Source organism: Amblyomma mixtum, chromosome 1 (assembly GCF_055824585.1).
Source record: "Amblyomma mixtum isolate Tamu chromosome 1, ASM5582458v1, whole genome shotgun sequence".
Lineage (NCBI taxonomy): Eukaryota > Metazoa > Arthropoda > Arachnida > Ixodida > Ixodidae > Amblyomma > Amblyomma mixtum.
In genome coordinates this window covers 175,780,150-175,800,743 of record NC_143012.1, presented here as the reverse complement: position 1 = coordinate 175,800,743, position 20,594 = coordinate 175,780,150, and the positions used below count along the sequence as shown (strand labels likewise).

The window sequence follows — 20,594 nt, the reverse complement described above, 5'->3', positions numbered from 1 at the left end:
ACATTGCTGCAGTTTTCCTGCTCAACCAAGTTGTCAATTTCAAGCGAAAAATGCCAACATGGTCTGAGGATGTAGTGCGACACTGTATTGTACTTAGGCATCTTTCTACAAAGGCCTACGAGCACGTCCGAAAGGAAAAATGGTTGAAGCTTCCAAGCAGGAACACACTACAAAACTTCATTGCAAGTACCTCTGGAGAGACAGGTTTTATTCGCTGGTACAAGCCCGGCTGAAATCAGAGCTCGACAAGCTTGAATCGCCGCAGTCCAGAGTATGTTCTCTCATCGTCGACGAGATGCGAATAAAGCCAAGGTTGCAGTACAAGCAGCAAAATAGCTTCGAAGGCCATGTGGACATGGGTGTGGCCACCGGTATTGACAGTGCGCCGGTACTGTGAAATTCCTTGCTTTGTTTTGTAATTAACAGCCTGTCTACTTCATACAGAATACCAGCATCGTACTTTTTTACGAAAGGACTGAATGGCGCACAGCTGTCCAAATTGATGCGATATGTTCTCACTAAGGTTGAAGAGGCAGGCTTCAAGGTGGTGCGCCTTGTGAGCGACAACCATAAAGTAAACGTGAGTGCCATGAAGGACCTCTGCGGCGGTTTCCTCACGTACAGGATACAGCATCCGTGTAATCCTGATCGGCTGCTTTGTTTAAGCTTTGATTATTGCCACATCTTGAAAAACATCCGCTCTCAGTTCCTTGCACGTGACCTTGGAAAGAAAGGAGAGGTTTCGTCATCTCACTTGAAGAAACTCTACGAGATGCAGAAAGATTGGATTGTAAAACCTGTGAGGAGTCTAACCAGAAAACATGTTTTCCGAACAATTTTGAAAAAATGAACGTCAAACGAGCTGTGGAAGTTTTTTCTCCAGGCGTTACATCAGCTCTGGAGTTTTTGAAAGAGCACGCAGGACAGAGCTGCCATACATGATTTGCCTATGCGGGACCCACAATACTGTTACTGTTTATGAAGAACATCCATCGGTGGTTCCTACTGCACGACACCAGCAACAAGTACCAACATATCGAGCAAAATTTTCTTGACGTCACGCACTTTGACGACAAAAATGATTCTAGGCTGGAATGGCTGGAAGTTACATTTCCGCTATATATCGACCAACTGAAGAAAGATGCAACTTATCCTCGTGCCTTTTTCACAGCCGAAACGTACGAGGCCCTTCTGCTGACAATATACTCGACTGCTTCCTGCATTCGCTATCTGTTAGCTGAGGGGAAGTTCTGTTTTGTACTAACGCGTAAATTCAGCAGTGACCCAACTAAAGCGCTGTTTGGAACCCTGAGGCGGTCACTGGGATGCAACGACCAACTTGACGTGCGGTCAGAACTCTCAGGACTAGAAAAAGTCTTGAAGACGGGAATTGCCGCGACATCTGAACACAGCAACGTGCTATATCATGAGAGTCACCACAGCACTGGACTTAGGACTGCAGGGCTATGTGCACTTGGGAGGATCGATGAGCTTCCAAAGGTTGCTTTGGAAGTCTTGGGACGCTTAGACGTGCAGCATGTCCCTGCTTCTCTACGTTGCAGCTGTCGGCCACGTTCTATGTAAGTGGCTACATCGCTCGTGTGATAAGTGAACATATGGAATGTGAGCAGTGCAGTTTTCTCACAACCAAGCCACCTACTAGTAACCCACTCGAGCAGTTCACGCGAGAACAGGATCGTGGTGGGCTGCTTTACCCATCTGACGAATTACTCTATGTCTTAGACATGCTGCGGCTGTTTGTGGAGACAAGCTTAAAAGAAAACCCACGACTTGAAAATCCACAGAAGAACCTGACCGATGCAGCTGTTCCAGCCATCTGTAAATCAAGGTTGCTGAAGTGCCCTGTCAGTGACAGCAGTCACCGTGAACATTTTTCTCTACTTGTGGCAACTAGATGCATCAGACTGCTGCTCGTGAACTACGCCTGTTCGATAACAGACAAGAATTATTTGTATAAGCCGCTGTTTCGGCAGAAGCCTCTCTCACGAAAAGTCATGACGCTGTAAAAGTAGGTACTCTTGTAGCACAGCTGCTGTTGTGAAATGTGTAAATAAATGTTGGTGCCTTTCTTAAATTTTGTTTTAGCGCAGTGTAGACTAGCATTGTAACTACTATAACCATTTACGCTAGCGGAGCAGTCATGCAGTTTTTCGAGCCATGCCCACGTATCTTGAAACTGCCTCACATAACATGTCATAGCGTTGGTGTTACTGGCTAACAACTAACGGGATCACTTGTTATGCTTAGAGGATGTCTGCTTTACGAGTAAATATAACGAGTTTGTACGATTCATGATTAATAGCAGTTATCCCGCGAGCGAATAACAGCGCTCTTTCCTCGCGCCGGCATTCACACCAGTGCGCCTCGACATCTACATCAGTGGCGCCCTCAGCAGCGGGAGCGGCAGCGCCGCGCAACTTTACCCGACCGCGCCGCTGTATGGTTCGCGCGGCGCGTTGACAGGCACAGAAAGTATGTGCGGCTAAAGCACGACCAAAGGAATCACACTGCCTTAGAGCGGACGCTATAGCTCGCAGGGGCACTATCGTGCCCATACGGGCTAAGTGGCTGCCGAAGAGCGGCGCCGTGGCTAGGTCGAGGGGGTGATTATCGAATTCCCCTTCCGTAATAATGTACAGGAAATTTCACCTGAGGCTTTAGACAATTATTAAAAATGGGCTTTCTCAGTTAGACGAGCGCTTTTTTCGGCGTAGCAGCGGTGCCCCCATCGGCAGCGGTGTACTAAGTACGAATACAGCTAAGAGGCGCTAAATACCAGGCTGGTTAATTAACCAACATTGAGTAGTTAACTTTTTACCTATTACTGTTAGGCTACTGAATTATTGTGATACGTGTAGCACATGGTAAGTAATATCCAGATCAATTTTTTAAACTTCGAAAACCGGCTACTTTCGGCGCTGTGGCCCATCAAATTTAGGCTACATGGCGCAAGAATGCATGTGCCTTCAAGAAGCTTGCAGGCAAATAGACTGCTCCAGTGCACGTAACTCGCCTAAATAGCCAAAATTTGTTGTGCCACAGCGCCGAGATTGCGTTGTCGAAATTCTCTCTTTCTTTGCATTTCCCTAACAAATATTTCAGACATAACGTATTATCTATATACTTCACAATTTTATTTCAATATAAATTCTGCTGACTTTTACATTTATTGAATTTTTAAACCTTAACTTGTATCGCAACATCAATGCCCTGTTTTTGAGACAACGGTCTTCAAACCGCTTTTTGCTAACTTCTAACAGAGATTCCTGACCTCTGTTATCTCTAAACCCTAGGGCCTCAGGGAGGGTGACTGTGCTTGCGCCGACGTCGGGATGGTCACCGCCACATTCTAGTATAAAACATTGAACTGTTTCTGCAGATTTACCGCACTCTGCGGATGTGTCATATCTGTTACATTTCTTTTTGTATCTCGGCGTTCTAAGACACCTTGATCGTGCTTCAATGAGATGCTTTCAAAAAGAAGGGCGTTCTGCCTTTTGGGTTATCCTGGAAGGATTCCTTCCATACTTTTCTTTTCAAGTTTCTATATAGTTCTATAGTGTGCTTCTTTTCCACTTAATTAATCCAATTCCTAATTTATCCGTTTTTTGTCCGTAATTTAAAACTCTTCATTTCTCCGTCCTTGTTTCATCCATACTTACTGAATAGTTTCATATACGCCCGCTGCGAGTCCAAGCTCTTTCTACATAAGTAGTATTTAAGCACTTTTTAAGCGCCTAGATCCACGCCCACTGACGGAAGTGAAGATTATCGGCCACTGGCCGCGGCGATCGTTGCCGGGGAAGACCTCCAAGGCACTGCTCCGATTCTTTCAAACTTCTGGCCTGCGTGAGAGGGTATGACTTTAACGAAAGCTACATTTTCTGCTACTCTCTTTTCTCTTTCATTTTTTTTATCCCCCCCCCCCTCCCGTGTAGGGTAGCAAAACGATTATTCTGCCTGTTGACCTCCATGAATTTCCTCTTCCTCCTCCTCCTCCTCCTAATAGCATTCCTTCTGTTATCGCTCAATTTCCGCAGGCGTTCTTCATATAATATTTTACTCCGAGCTCCCCTGTACCGCCACGGTTGTTGACGTGGGTACTTACACTTCTAATCTTCGAACAGCCCACTGATTTATTTCTAGTCCCTTCTGCGTTTAGGCGCAAAACCGCATTGCCAAAAGTAAGCGCTGGTATCATTATTCCTTCCTATATGCCTCCCTCAGCAGCATACTTGTTCCCCCATAATGCACCAAACTTAATTATCGCGGCACCTCTTCGCCCTAAGAGTCCGTTCATACTTTTCCATGTACTTTTCCATGTATATGTTTTTCATGTACTTTTCCATGTATTTCCAGCTGCCCTACGTTGATCCTTACAACGAGATATTTATATTGCCATAGCGGGGCCATCACATGGTCTTGCCATGTATTGTTAACACCTGACCAGTGAAATCGTTTAAAATCATCAGACCTGATTTAACTGTGCTAAAAGTGAAGTTGAGTTGATTTGGGTTGCTGCAGGAGGGTTGCTGCCTTGCTTATTCTGGAAAGGAGTGCGTACTTTCGCGAAAGACGGGACGAAAACGAGGAAACACAAACGATATGTACCATACGCAACTTCCAGCTGGTTTGTTCATTGAGAGCTACACATTTATACCCTAGAGCAGGTGTTCTCAAACTTTTTTTGCTTGGAGGAACCCCAAAAGCCTTCAATAAGTTCCAGGGAACCACCCCCCCCCCCCTACCCCGCTTTCACTTACCAGCAATGTTGTCGAGTGCATTTTTGCAAAGAGAGAGTTGCAAAAGTTAAATGTTTATTGCACCGATCAATACAAATACTAATGTGATGGGTGGTACTGCTTCCCTTTTGAGAGCAAGTCTAAGCGTGGCTCAGCAGCACTCAGAGCCAGTCTCATATCAACTGCCGGGTCAGGGCCGGTGAGGGTTCTCGCGGAACAAAAAAAGACAGCCCGCGGAACCCCTGTGTTCCGCGGAACCCAGTTTGAGAACCCCTGCCCTAGAGGTCAAACACAGCGATAAAAATCGTCGCATGCGCATTTCACGTCAGCATACCGCGACCACAGTTGCAGCCTGAAACATCAAAAGTTCCAACAACCCCCGGCACTTCTATCAAGAAGGAAAGAAGAATCATGAGATGCAAAATGAGGAAATGTAACATTAAAAGAAAAGACAGCGCATGAAAGTCATTCCGTATTTTCATGGAATCTCACATAACTTGAAGAAGATAGGCCAAAGATATAATGTGAAGGTCCTTTTTTCTGCCCCCAGCAAGCTGTCTGGCATTTGCTCAGTCCTGTCTAGAAGCGTGAATCATGTAAAAAGCAACATGTAAAACAATACGATGAATGCGCTACCAATGTTGTATACAGCATTTCTTTCCCTTGTGGTAGCGTATACATAGGACGAACAGGGAAGTGCGTCAACGAGAGACTGCGTGAACAGAAGAGGACTGAAAAAAACAACGAAAAACGACGCCTTCCCGAGCCCGTTATCAGTCACAAATGCAAGCCATTGCTCAGAGGCTCCACAATATTGGCACATGCAAAGACCAAACTTCAGAGGGAAATTGTTGAGGCATTTAAGATTACTAGCTGCGGAGATAAATGCATTAGCACTGCATCTTTCTTACTTCTTAACAAAGATTGGTTTGGTTTGGTTTGGTTTATTGGGGTTTAACGTCCCAAAGCAACTCAGGCTATGAGAGACGCCGTAGTGAAGGGCTCCGGAAATTTGGACCACCTGGGGTTCTTTAACGTGCACTGACATCGCACAATACACGGGCCTCTAGAATTTCGCCTCCATCGAAATTCGGCCGCCGCGGCCGGGATCGAACCCGCGTCTTTCGGGCCAGCAGCCGAGCGCCGTAACCACTGAGCCACCGCGGCGGGGCTCTTAACAAAGAGGTGACTTTTCTAGACGAACACGTGTAAACTTTGCTGCGCCTCAGGTTTGCATTTTATTTTGGGCCGTTCTGTTGTTGGGTGGCCTAGCCTTCGATTCTGGTTTGAATTCTTCGTTGCAATGCGTCGTTTACCCTTTTGACGGGCTTGTTTTAGTTTTGTGTTTTGCCTTTTTGACACTGCTTTTGCTTCGATGTTTAGTTTTTACGGTTTGGCATGCCTTTCGTTTTTGGTTTTGCTGTTGACCCTGTTTTGCTAAGATTGCTTTTAATGTCACCTTTCCCCATTTTTCGCCTAATGATTGTTCTTTCCTTCTTGATAGCCGTGCTGGGGGTTGTTGGAACGTTTGATGTTTCAGGCTGCACCTGTGGTGGCGGTATGCTAACGTGAAATGCGCATGCGACAGTTTTTATCGCTGTGTTTGACCTCTAGGGTATAACTATGTAGCTCTCTACGAAATAAACGAGTTGGAAGTTGCGCATTGTGCATGTCGTTTGTGTTTCCTCGTTTTCGTCCCGTCTTTCGCGCAAATACGTACTCCTTTCAAGCTATGAACCAACTTGCTCATATTAGAGTTTTAATTATTGCTTATTCTGCCGGCAATTGCTCCACTCACTGTGGCGCCACTTATATGTTAATAATGTCCTAAACCACTGATATTGTTACGCGGCGGCCAGCCGAAGAATGAGGCGTGGTGAACGATGGCTATGAGATGGTTTAATGGCCGCTGGCCTAGCGCGAGCTCTCCGTCCCGCGCCACTGCCAGCTTCGTCTTCGTCACACTACCCGGGGCCTCTGAGCGATCGTCCCGATCGGTGACGAACAGACGGCGAAATGGCGATGGTCTTGAGTGAAGGATCGAACAATATGTAGAAGATGGTGCAGTGCTGGCCGCCACGATGAGAAAGATGAGAGAATGAGTCCCGGTCCACGAAGCATCCGCGCCGTAGGGTGCCAGGAGCTGACGGCCGAGGTCCTTGGACGCACCGGACGGCAGGGGCAAGGGGGCGGTGTCTTCACATGTGGGTCTTCGGTCTTGGGTCGGTGGGGTCTCGGGTCGGTGGGGTCTCGGGTCGGTGGGGTCTTGGGTCGTCGTGTCTTGTGGTCCGGGTGGGGGACGGGGCTGGGGTGAGCGGCGAGGTCGGTTCAGGTCGGACGGGCTGGGGCATGGCCGGGCGGCGCGGTCCAGGCACTCATGGCCGACGTCCACGGCAGGCGCAGGACACCGAAGCTCCGGGACCAGGATGGCGATGAAGGGACCCCAGCACCTCCACCAAATGTTACGCGGCGGCCAGCCGAAGAATGAGGCGTGGTGAACGATGGCTATGAGATGGTTTAATGGCCGCTGGCCTAGCGCGAGCTCTCCGTCCCGCGCCACTGCCAGCTTCGTCTTCGTAACAATATCTACCCGGCTATGAGTACAGTCACTTATTATAATACATATTCTACTCCCGCAGTAGCCATTTATGCACTCATTCACTCACAGCAGAACACAATCCACTCCAGAAGTCACCATCTATACACATATTCAGTCACAGTAGAACATAGTCCATTGCAGTGGCATCATCCATGCACACATTCACTCACAGAATAACATATTCCACTCCAGAAGACGCCATCTGCGCACACATTAAGTCACAGTAGACCATAGACCGTACCTGCTGTCACCATTTAGAGTCAATATCCTGCAGGAATGTTAAAAAGAAGGCGTGAAGACTCGGGTAATGATCACTTCCCATGCGGTCCGGCTCTGTTGACCACCTCAAGGGTACGTCAGGTGAATGCAAAGTCAGGTCTATAGCTGTCGCTGAGGTTGGAGGCCAGGAGAAAGTGGGGCTTCCGTAATTGGAAACACACAGGTCAAAACTGTCGATAACGTCTACGAGTTTGCGACCACGGGAATCCGTGTTCCTGTCACCACAGTCGGCATGAAGGGCGTTGAAATCTCCGCAGATGATTCGAGCAGCTGGGCAGCGGTCGCAGAGCTGCTGTAGCAACGAATCCAATGCTACCTTCTTCCGGGGGTTCGCGTACACGGATGCAATAGAGTTCAAAAGCCGAGCTGTGTTCTCACAGCCGCTACCTCGATGTCATCCGTGCAAAAACAGGCAACGCTTAAAGAAACATGTGGGATTTCCCTGCTTATGTAAAGCGCGGCACTTCCTGCAGGTAATCAGTTTATGCTGCAGTTTTTATGGGCGACATATCCAGTCAAACATCTCCCGCTTGGCAGGCCAGCTTCCGACCGGGCCAATACTGCAACGCAAGTCTCTTTCAAGAATAGTTCCAGTTCAACTAACCGACTTAAAATGCCAGCGCAGTTCCATTGCAATATGAACGGCACTTTTCATTGGATCTTAGATCCATGAGGTTGAACACCATCTATACAGATCGAAATGAAGTTCGCTGCGAAGGTGTTAATAATGGACTCAAAAGAAAGCACCAGCTGTAGGAAGCTCTTCAGGTTACCAAGCGGGATCGCTGGAACATATGAACGCAGGTCCCCAAAGAAAATAAGAAGAATGTCAGACACACCTTGATTTTTGAGCTTCTTATTTTGCGCAAAGCACTCACCTACAACTTCTACAAAAAATACCGACGGGGACGAATTCGTGGCTGCAGTGCCTGGTTTTATGTCACTTGTGCATTTGACAGTCCCCATTGCCGTCGAGTGTGTCTGTGATCTGGTCGCTCAGGAACATGGACACTTTTTGCTGGAGGTCGAACAACCAACTCGCACGCAATGTACATTGGCGTCTTGCTGGACTCAGGTCCATTAGGGGCATTGCTGGGTGACGCAACCATAAAGCGCCTCCTTCCTCCCCGCGCCACGCGACATGCGCTGGCAACAACGCAAACTAAGATTCTGTCCCGGTTACCTGAGCTTGGCTTTTCCTCGATGTTGCCAGTCCATATAATTGGAATTCGGGATCTTGTCGTCCAAAGCTTTTGCAGGCAGCGTTCCGTGGCCCTAACTGATCTCTCGCTTACGTGCAGCATCCCGAGCACAGCGCTGCCTCTCGTCTGTATCAGCGCCCGCCTAGTGCTGACATCGGAGCGCAAAGACAACGAGAACAAATCTCGTCTGAAATGCGGTTTAACCGTTTTTTTTGTTATGCTGCGCTCTGTTGAACGCCAGCAACCGTTGTGCTCAATACGCAGCGTGTTTCCGCTTACCTACAGAGTCGCGGGCATGGACACTAATGTGTACACAGTGAACGGCACCGTTCAGCCACGCAAGCTCCTCCCCTCATCCTCCTCGCCTCTTGGCTCGTCTACCCAATCGCGCTCCTCCGCCACTGACTACTCGCCCTGCTGCTCTTTGAACGGAAGATAACGCCGCGACCTTTGAAAAGTAGGACTCTGCAGGTGGGGCTATAAAATTTTCAGTGTGGCGAAGAAAATAAATTTCGTCAGAAACGGCACAAGCTAGGCACATCTATTACTGTGGCACAAGCTGTGAGGCTGTTTGGTGACAAAAATTATATAAACGATTAAAAGAAATTAAAAGTTGCGCCGGCCGGGAATCGAACCCGGGCCACCCGCGTGGCAGGCGAGTATTCTACCCCTGAACCACCGACGCTTTTTTTTTATTTATTGCCTGACTTCGGCAAGAACCACAGTATCCGCCAGTAACACAGTATCACACAGTACAGTATCACACAGTATCACAGTAACACAGTAACCACAGTATCCACAGTAACAACACTATCCGCCCGGGGGTGCGTGGCTTCATCATATTAAAACTCCTTAAACGAAGAAATCAGTAAATTAAAGCCGAGGGGGGAACTGAAAGTATGGCAGCAGTGGGAACTTTGCAAACAACAAATAAAAATAGCAGCAATCGAAAGGTCAAGTTGCATACGACAAGAGGAGAAGCGTGAGGAGGATAATTTAAGATCTTTACTAGCTAGACTTCTCGAAAGAGAAAGCGAAGAGCCTGGCAAATGGATGGATGACATTAGGAAAATAAAAAATAAGATTGAACTCTTTGACGAAGAACGCTATCGTGGCGCACTGGTGCGGGCTAGGGCGCAAGATATAGCTGATGGGGAGACACCTTCAAAACGAGCGCTAGGAATGGAAAAAACGCATGTTGAACGAAACCACATTGAACAGATTGAATGGGGCGGGGCGTTATCTGGAGAAAGCGGGCATATCCAGCAGGCATTTCTTGAATATTATCAGGCGCTGTTTGCAAAGCAAGAAGTGGATGTGAGCGCATTCAAGGAAAAGTTTCTTGGCGCTTTGCCGCGATTAGATGACGAACAGAAAGAAAGGCTGCAGCTATCGATAACTGCGTCGGAGGTCGAGCAAGCGATAGAAAATTTGAACCTGGGAAAATCTCCTGGACCTGATGGCTTAAGCGCCGCTTTTTACAAAGCATATAAACGCGAAATAGTGCCAGTACTGACAGCAGTTTTTAACGAAGCCTATAAAGAAAATTAATTGCCCCCGTCTTATGGTAAATCCCATACAGTGCTAATCCCTAAATCCGATGACGCAGAAAAGTTAAAGCAGGTCACAGCATATCGTCCTATCGCCCTCACAAACGTGGATTATAAAGTTTTCATGAAGATTTTAGCCTGTAGACTACAGTCAGTAATTCAGGATATAGTCGGTCCCCACCAGACGTGTGGGATCAAGGGACGCTCTATTGTTTCCAATATTCATAAAGCGAGGTGTGTGCTGGAATGTTGTGATTACACAAATAGCTGTGTAGCCATCCTTCAGCTAGATCTTGAGAAGGCATTCCATTGTGTTTCGCACGATATCCTGTTCTGCATACTCGACCATGTGAATTTAGGGTCCATTATTTGTGAGGGAGTGGCCTTGGCGTCCCGGAGCTGCACGACAAGATTAATTGTAAATAAGAGTTTGGGGGCCCCCATTAGCGTGCAGCGTTCGGTGCGCCAGGGTTGTCCCCTCAGCCCTCTTCTATTCTGCATTTACATTGAAGCGTTGTGTTTGAATATCATGGAAAGTGAAAAAATTCGAGTATTCCAGCTACAGGCAGCAGAAGTTAAGCTGCTGGCTTATGCGGATGATGTCCGAGTGTTCACAGTGAACCGGGAGGGTATAACCGAGGCCGTGGCATGCGTAAAAGAATTCACCAAGATCACCGGTAGTAAAGTGAATTGCTCAAAGTCCCTGGGGCTTTGGCACGGAGAATGGCCAACGAAGCCCGGCAATTTTGCAAACGTGTCCTGGGTGACGACCCCAGTAAAGTACTTAGGCGTTCCACTGGACGGTTATCGCGATAGCGATTCGTACTGGAAAGCACAGACGCAAGCCACGCGTGAAAAGGTGGAAAGGTGGAAAGGGCGACACCTTTCAATTTTCGCAAGGGCCACAGTGTGCAATCTGTTTTTTATGTCTAGGCTGTGGTACGTGATGCAAGTGTTGCATTGTGCAAGGATGAACGTACAGAGACTGCACCGGATCTTTGCCGTTTTTGTGTGGGCTGCGGACTGGGAACGCTGTAGCCGGACCAATTTGTTTAGGCGGGTGAAGGATGGCGGCCTGAGTCTGGGACACTTATTTCTGCGGCAGATTGTAAGCAGATTTTGTTTTGTGCGCGATGTAAGCGATCCGTTTTTGCGCACTGTGTGCCAATTAAGGCTCGGAAATGCACTGCCGGACTTTGTTGTCACAACCGAAAGGTTCTCGGGACGTATTTTTGGTTACTTTAGAGAGGTTGTCGTGAGTGTTCGATTCCTGTCTGTTCGATTTTCGTATGAATATTTATCTTCTGTTAGCAGGAAGAAGTTGTATAAAGATTTGTGCGATGTAGTTCTTCCACAACCTATGTACAGGGCCTTATACAATGGAGGCCAGGGACGCGACGTACTTAAGCGTGTGAAGGCGATGCAGGTGCCGCCAAGTGCAAAAACTTTTTTCTTTAAATTACATACCGGAACACTACCAGTAAAGGAATTCTTGGAAAGGAAGCAGTTATTTCTACCTTGGGGATCACATTGTTTAATTTGTAAACAACCAGAAACAATAGACCACGTTTTTTTGCACTGTTGGGAGGGGGTATACTTTTGGGACATTTTGCAACGGACTTTAAAAAAGGAATTTCCGCTCGACGCTCATGGTATTCGGTACTTGCCTGTAGAGAGTGAGGATGGGACACCATTCGACCTCATTATGCTAATGGGCCTCCATTGTATTTGGCGCTCCAGAATGGCAGGATATCATTGCGATCCTGATGCACGGCCAGCACGGATCTATTTTCGGGAGTGCATGCATAAGTATATTGAAGTTCAGAAACTTGCTCCTGAAGCTCCCGAGTGGCTCGAAAGAGTCGAGCCTTTGGTGACGCTTAAGGAGTTTTAATATGATGAAGCCACGCACCCCGGGCGGATAGTGTTGTTAATTATTGCTCATTGCGCTCTGTAAGTGTATTTGTGCACTGTGGTTCTTGCCGAAGTCAGGCAATAAATAAAAAAAAAAGCGTCGGTGGTTCAGTGGTAGAATACTCGCCTGCCACGCGGGTGGCCCGGGTTCGATTCCCGGCCGACGCATTGCTTTACTTTTGCCGGCTTACGTACCGAACTACGCTATTCAGAGATGCGCAGTACGCCGCAGCTACATCGGCGTCGGTGGTTCAGAGAGATTCGACTTCCGGCCACCGAGCGTGACGGACGTGTGTATCATGGGCTCCCAAGGAGCGGATTTAGCGGCCCAGCCGGGCCGCGGTATCAGGAGTACGATTAAACCGAACAAGGACTACCAGCTGATTTTGCAGCATTTGCCAACAGGTTCGAGCGTTTTGCATACTGTTTATTGCATACTGTTTTTTTGCATGGCGACGTACAAGCCAGGCCATACCGTGTTGAAAACTTTCGCGACGCTCTTGAGCGTCTGTCATTGCTGCCGGAAGTGGTTACCCTCGCGGCCTATGAGATGGATCATGTTTGGGCCGTGACATTCTGCAATGAAGGAAAAAAACAAAATGCTACAGGCGGAGGCGTTCAACCTCAAGGACCACCGCTGTGTGGTCATTGACCCATGCAACCAGGGCGTCAGGCTGAAGCTGTTCTGGCTGCTACACGGCGTGAAAGATGACGACGTGAAGGCAGCTCCGGCGGCTTTTGGAAAAGTGACCGACATAACTCGGGACAAGTGGAGAGTCAAAGGCTGCGTCGACAAGTCGCCTACTACGCGCTCAGTGACACTGAAGCTGAAGGTGGGCGTTACCATCGAGGACTTACCGCACCAGCTGCGTGTTGGAGAGGACTTCGCACTCGTCCACGTTCCTGGCAGAGCTCCGCTCTGCCTCCGGTGCCGCGGCACCGGACACATACGTCGGGAGTGCCGTGTGCTACGTTGCGGGCTCTGTCGTCGCTTCGGCCACGTCGACGCCCAGTGCGTGCGAACATATGCTACCGTAGCTGGTCCTGGTCGTAGGGATACTACTGAGGAGCATATTATGAACGAAGTCGACGCGGTAGAGGCGACCCGTGAGAGTCGGGAAGACGCAGTACCGAAATGCATAGCCTCAGAAAAAGCAACGCTTCCCACGGAACATGAGGCTGCAACTCAGAAGAACCACCTGTGCCTGACACCAGAACTGAGGCGGACGCGGGAAAAGCAGATGATGCTGCGGTAGGCGCAGCTGAGACGGTTTTGGAATCGACCTACGAGAAGGACGTTGACACGGAGATGCCCGCGGCGGTAACTTTGCCAGCGAGGAGGACGCACGACGAAGCTGATAACAAGGCGACGAGCTACGACGGGACGGACCATGAGGAACCTCTTCCCAAAGCGCCTCCTCTTCGACGTGCGGCCTACAAGCCCAAGCCGAACATCCCTCCTGATCGTAGGACTTCGTCGGGTGTCCCTCCGCCTTAGCGGAGGTGCCTTGCAGGGTCTTCGTGTTGGTAACCCGGTCTTCGATCGGCTTCAGTGCTGACACCGCCGTACTTTGCAAACTGGAAGGATTTTTGATGAGGTGAGCTGCAAACCGATGTCACTTCGAGAGCGGCGAATCCCAACCATTTAGATGGCGTCTCAAATAACATCTTGCTTGCGTATTGCCACACTGAACGTGAGAGGTCTTTCTGCGCGAAGGAGGCAAAATCAGCTGAAGCGTCTCTTGTTCGAAAACGAAATCGATGTGTTGGCTATTCAAGAGACAAAAATTGAAAGCGAAGAGCTGACAGATGCGATGGCTGAAATTTACCGTGCACAGTTCAGTGTTTGCGTGTGCCATGCAAAAGGAAAGTCGGGAGGAGGAGGAGGAGGAAAACTTTTATTCCTATTTACAGTGAGAGGTCGATGGGGCGAGCCGGAAGGGCCCGCCCCTTACAAACACTAGGAGGGATCCCTAGTCCGGGATCCCTGTAGCTTCCGCAGCGGCCCGAGCTCTAGCTACCAATGCCTGTTGGGCATGGAGTTCGGAGCAGCCGCGCAGGGCAGCTTCCCAGTCCTCTCGAGTGGGGTGGAGGTGGGGTGGGTAGGCAGGATTGGAAGGGCATGCCCACACCATGTGGTAGGTGTCCGAAAACTCCTCCTCACAGTGTGGGCACGCGCCCGAGAAAGAAGAATTGAAGTGCTTAAGTACTGCCGGGCACAGTACAGTATTGGTATAGAGGCGGAGAAGCCAGCGCTCCTCCACCCTGGTGAGGCCTTTACAGGGAGGGGGACAGAGACCATGAAAATTTTGATAAAGAGAGGTGATCTCTTTAAAGGTGATGGCCGGATTGAAATTGAATTCCGGATCAGGCTGCGGATGAGGCAACGCCCGGTGAGTAAGCGCGCGGGCGGCAGCGTCGGCTGCCTCGTTCCCCTCAAGACCCGCATGAGCCGGAGCCCACACGATGGTACGATGGGTCGGAAACCCTGTGTATTCGCATGCGTGGAGAATTTTGAAAGCACGGTCTGGAATATACCCTTGCTCAATATTGCGGCAGGCGCCCCTGGAGTCCGTAATAATGGCTCGGGACTCTGGATCTGCGGCGGCCAGTGCAATGGCGATCTCTTCCGCAAATGTAATGTTTGGGGCACGGAAAGTAAGGCCCTGAACTGTAGTGTTTTGGTGGATGACGGCCGCCGTGTACCAACCCCCATGGTGTGGGCCGGCCGCATCCACATAGAAGACACCTGGCTTATGGCCATATTGTTGAGAAATAGCCTCCGCCCGCGCGAGACGGCGACCATCATGGGTGTCTGCAGTCATGTTCTTCGGAAGGGGTCGCACCTGGAGTGCAAAGCGCCAGGCTTCAGGGATGCGGACCCGTTCTTCTGTATGTGTTGCGTAGGATATGTGTAAGCGGGTCAGAAGGCGGCTCCCCGCAGGTGTTTTGCTTAGGCGCAAGAATTGATTGTTAAGATGAGCTTATGGCCATATTGTTGAGAAATAGCCTCCGCCCGCGCGAGACGGCGACCATCATGGGTGTCTGCAGTCATGTTCTTCGGAAGGGGTCGCACCTGGAGTGCAACGCGCCAGGCTTCAGGGATGCGGGCCCGTTCTTCTGTATGTGTTGTGTAGGATATGTGTAAGCGGGTCCGAAGGCGGCTCCCCGCAGGTGTTTTGCTTAGGCGCAAGTATTGATTGTCAAGATGAGCTTCTCGTAACTCCCCAAAGGTGTTGGTCATCCCCAGACCGAGGAGACGCTTGTTGGACGTCGTTATGGGGAGGTCGAGCGCTCTCTTATAAATCTTGCGGAGAACTACTTCTAAGGCATTCTCATCGCATTTGCGTAGGTGGAGGTAGGGAGCCGAATATAAAATCCGGCTGGTCACGAATGCATTGGCCAGCCGCAGGGCATCTTTGCATCGTAGTCCCCCCCTTTTATTGAACACCCGGCGGAGCATCCGACCCACCTGGTCCCCCACCTTACGTAGCTTGTTTAGGGTAGTGTCTATCTTGCGCCTATGATGAATGAAAAGCCCCAGTACCCGGATCTCCTCGTGTTCAGGTATCGGTCCGCTAAGTAGGGAAAGGGCAATTTTGGTTGCGCACTTTGAGTTGGGGCGTATGTGCACAAATTCCGATTTGCTCGGGGAGCATTCAAGACCACAGCGACGAGCGTATTCGTCCACAATAGCTGCCGCTTGTTGCAGGTTGGTCTCGATGTCTCCAACCGATTGTTGTGTTGCCCAGAGGGTGATGTCGTCCGCATACAGAGCGTGCTGCACACCGGCGACCTCTGCCAGCTGGGTAGGGAGCTTCATCATGGCCAGATTAAATAGTTATGGCGAGAGGACAGCTCCCTGTGGGGTCCCTCGTGTGCCAAGTTGATATGAGCCATATTCTGTATCTTGCAGCCGGATATAGGAATGGCGATAAGTCGGGAGGGTGTCTGATTTTAACTAGAAACTGCAAAGTCGCTGTGGAAACTGTATTTTCATGTGAAAGTGGCCGGATTGTAGCATGCGATTTTTACTTTTCTGGTGTAGAGCGGAGAGCCGTGTGTGTATATGCACCTAATAGAATTCCCGAACGAGATGCCTTTTTTCGCCGTGTTCAATCTTTCCTGCTGACAGAAAAGCGTGTACTATTGCTTGGAGATTTTAACTGTGTGTGTAGACCTGAAGATAGAACAACGAACAAAACCCTGCAGGACACGAGTGCCGAGCTGTTGTATGAGATGATTAATGAAGCAGAATTGGAAGACATTGGCATTATAATGCAAGGTTCTGAACAAGCGCAGTACACGCATTTTCAAGGCGTTAGTCACGCAAGGCTGGACAGAATTTATGTTTCTTCTGAGGTTGTGTCCTTGTGTTCCCAGTACCAGACTGTGCACGTCAGCTTCAGTGATCATTCTTTAGTCGTGGTCACACTTGGGGAGAGGAAAAGGACTGTCAAGTTTAGTTGGGAATTATGGAAATTTAATGACACATTGTTGGAGGATGAGGAGTTTAGCAAGAAACTAAAAGACTCAGTCAAAAGCTTGTTAGAAAAAGAGACAGACTTTATACAAACATGAGAACAATTTAAATGCGACGTGAAAGTGGCCGCTATAGAAAGAGCATGTGTTTTAAAGCGTAAGGAAGAACAGCAAGAAAAGGAACTGCATACCGAGCTTGATATCATGCTCAGCACGGAAGGCGTCAAGCCGGAGTTGTACAGACAAGAAATAAAAGAGACCAAAACTAAGCTTGAACTAATAGATGAAACGAAATATCGAGGTGCAGTGATAAGGGCGCGCAGCGAAAGATTTTGGCTTGGGGAGACGCCCACAAAAAGGGCGCTCAGCGACGAAAAACAGTATGCAGTTTCGAAAGATATAAAGGAAATTTGTTATCGCAATGACGTATACTTCCGAATCTGAGATGATTGAAAGGGCGTTTCTGGAATATTACCAAAACATGTTCAGCCTTAAAACGCCCGATGTTGAACACTATAAAACTGCATTCCTGTCGTTAATGCCAAGAGTCGAGGATGACCTAGCGCAGGTACTTGAGGAGCCCATAACGGCAGCAGAAATCGAAGCTGCAATACAGCAGCTGAGCTTAAACAAGTCGCCTGGGCCGGACGGCCTCGGTGCCGCACTTTACACGGCTATGAAAATAGAAATGGCGATAGCATTACAACGCGTAATAAGCGAGTGTTATGAAAAAAAGTTAACTCCGCCGTCTTTCCGAACCTCCCACGTGGTGTTGATCCCAAAATCGGACGACCCGAGTAGGTTGCAGTCAGTTGAGTGTTACCGCCCAATAAGCTTAACTAACGTAGACTACAAAATTTATATGAAAGTGCTAGCCGGACGACTCCAAACAGTAATTAAAACCCTTGTTGGCCCACACCAGACCTGTGGCATAAAAGACAGAACCATTTTTACTAACATGCACGTAGCTAGGAGTGTCCTTGAATGCTGTGATGCAACGGAGGGTCGTGTCGCCATGATCCAACTAGACCTGCATAAGGCGTTTGATAAAGTTGCACATGAAATTTTGTTCGCGCTGTTGGAACATGTGAATGTAGGATGTATCATCACTGATGGCGTGAAAATGGTTTACAATGGCTGTACATCAATGGTCATAATTAATAAGCGCCTGAGTAATAGTATTCCTGTCTTGTCGTCAGTGAGGCAGGGTTGCCTTCTTTCTCCACTGCTTTTTGCACTTTACCTGGAGCCCTTTTGTTTAAAGCTGTTAACTACGCAAAACATTCGAGGTTACGCCTTTTGTCATAATGAAGTGAAGGTATTGGCATATGCAGATGATATAGCAGTGTTCTGCAGAGACCAGGAAAGCGTGCAAGAAGTGGTGAGAGAAGCCGTAAATTTTTGTGATGCAAGTGGCTGTGCGATAAGCTGGCAGAAATGTTTTGGTTTTTGGCATGGAAAGTGGCAGGCCACGCCAGAAGTATTCTGTCGAATGAAGTGGGTAGACACGCGAGGAAAGTACCTCGGCGTGCCGCTAACCAACTGCAGAGAAACCAAAGAATATTGGGCCCATGAAACCGAATGAGTCAAAGCTCAGACAGGCAAATGGGGCGGTCACAACTTTTCCATGTTTGCAAGAGCTACGGTGTGCAACATGTTTTTAATAGCGAGGATTTTCTATGTTCTGCAAGCGTTAACATTGCCAAGGACTTCAGTGCAAAGGTTGCACAGAGTGTTTGCAACGTTTATTTGGTCGTCAACATGGGAACGTACCAGCCGATGCAATCTGTTGCATAAGGTGCGGAACGGGGGGCTAGGATTATCAAATTTATTTCTGAGGCAGATAGTGACTAGATTCTTTTTCTTGCGTCAAGATAATAATTTTCTGCGAACTATGATACAATTGCGATTGTCAGAATCACTGCCTGATTATGTTGTGTCATCCATGTCTGCAGGTCGGAGTGGGTTAAGTGCTTTCTTGCAAGAAGTTGTTGCGGCAGTGCGTATTCTTCGGTCAAAATTTTCCGATTAGTATCTAGCCATTGTAACAAGGAAAAAGATGTACAAGGACCTGCTCGATGTGTTTCTGCCAGTGCCTGTTTATCGCAGTGCATATCTTTTGGGTCGCGAACGCGATGTGCTAAAAAGGGTCAAAAGAATGCGGGTGAAGCCTTCAGTGCGTTCTTTCTTTTTTCAATTGCATACTGGAACACTCCCAGTGAAGCCATGGTTGCAGAGCAAAGGCCTTTTTGTACCTTGCTCAGTGGAATGTCTAATTTGCAAAAAAGTGGAAACTATAGAGCATATCTTTCTCGATTGTCATGACGCTGTCTCTCTTTGGGATGTCTTGAAACGCACCCTGAAAAAAGAGTTACCTTTGACGCCTTTTGGAATATGCTTCCTACCATGTGCAGAAACAGGTGAAGTGCCTTGCGACCTGCTAATGTTGCTCTGCATGCATAGCCTATGGCGCACGCGAATGGATGTCAGGCATGAACATGCTGTTGTGCATCCTGCACATCAGTATTTCATTGAAAGCATCATGTACACACAGGAAGTTTTCGGACAGCGAGCTCCACAACCTGAGTGGTTGCCTGTCCTCGACCAACTAAAATCATTTAACCCATTTTATCATCGTGCACTAGCTAGAAACTGACCAGTGCTTTTATTGTCATGTCATTGTATTTTTGGGTTTCGTTTTTCCGGCCAAGTCGGTAATAAAGGAAACAAAAAGCGTCGGTGGTTCAGTGGTAGAATACTCGCCTGCCACGCGGGTGGCCCGGGTTCGATTCCCGGCCGACGCATTGCTTTACTTTTGCCGGCTTACGTACCGAACTACGCTATAAAGAGATGCGCAGTACGCCGCTGCTACATCGGCGTCGGTGGTTCAGGAGCAGCTGGAGCATCGGTAGCGTGGCCGAGATTCCACTTCCGGCTGCGATAGCGAACGGACGCGTGTGAAATGGGCTCCGTTGGAGTGGTATCTGCGGCCGTGACCGGCCGCGGTAACAGGTTTTCTTCTGCATCGGATGATGAGTATCGTGTTGTTTTTGCCTAGTCTATCTTCAGGGCGTTTGGTTTTGAATACCGTTTTTATGCATGCGGACGTGAGAGCACGGCCCTACCGAGTAGAAGACTTCAGGGATACGCTGGTGAATTTGAATCTGCTCCCCGAGGTTACGGCCTTGGGGGCATATCAAATGAATCACGTGTGGGCAGTTACCTTCAAATGTGACGCAGGTGTGCAAAGACTGCTCGCCAACAACGAAGTGCAAGTGAAGAACCATCGCTGCGTTCTCATCGACCCATCTCACCAGGACCTACGGTTGAAACTGCACTGGCTGCTGCCCACCGTCCCCGACGACGACGTGCGGGCGGCTTTGCTAGTGTACGGGAAAGCGACAGATGTGGTCAATGAGCGTCGGAGGGTGAATGGTGTGTCTGACAAGAGCTCGACGACCCGGACCGTGACTTTGAAGCTCAAGGCCGGTGCGAAGCCGGAAGATATACCGCATCAGCTTAGGATTGCTGGTGAGCTGGCCCTTGTCGTGGTGCTGGGCAGGGCACCCCTCTGCTTGCGATGCCAGAGCACAGGCCACATACGTCGTGACTGCAAGGTACCGCGCTGTGTGCTATGTCGTCGCTTTGGCCACGACGAGACCGAGTGCGTGCGTACCTACGCCAGCGTCGCGGGGCCCGCAAGGAGTGACGATAACTCGGAGCTCCTAATGGATGAAGCTGATGCTGAAGCAGCAGACAAGGCGGAGTCAGAAGACAGAGCTACGGCTGGAAATGAGCCGGCTGA

The 20,594-nt window shown here is 49.0% G+C and overlaps 3 non-coding genes and 1 pseudogene across 3 annotated transcripts; 3 read left to right on the top strand and 1 right to left on the bottom strand.

Annotated features, from left to right (window-relative positions):
* The first annotated feature begins 295 nt into the window (after positions 1-295).
* LOC149369960 (uncharacterized) lies at positions 296-2,027 on the top strand (annotated as a pseudogene).
* A 7,430-nt stretch (positions 2,028-9,457) lies between these two features.
* On the bottom strand, positions 9,458-9,528 carry TRNAG-GCC (transfer RNA glycine (anticodon GCC)). Its single transcript has one exon. It is a non-coding gene; the product is annotated as a tRNA-Gly (tRNA).
* Positions 9,529-12,404: 2,876 nt separating this feature from the next.
* Positions 12,405-12,475, top strand: TRNAG-GCC (transfer RNA glycine (anticodon GCC)). The gene has a single exon. It is a non-coding gene; the product is annotated as a tRNA-Gly (tRNA).
* Positions 12,476-19,522: 7,047 nt separating this feature from the next.
* On the top strand, positions 19,523-19,593 carry TRNAG-GCC (transfer RNA glycine (anticodon GCC)). Its single transcript has one exon. It is a non-coding gene; the product is annotated as a tRNA-Gly (tRNA).
* Positions 19,594-20,594: the final 1,001 nt, after the last annotated feature.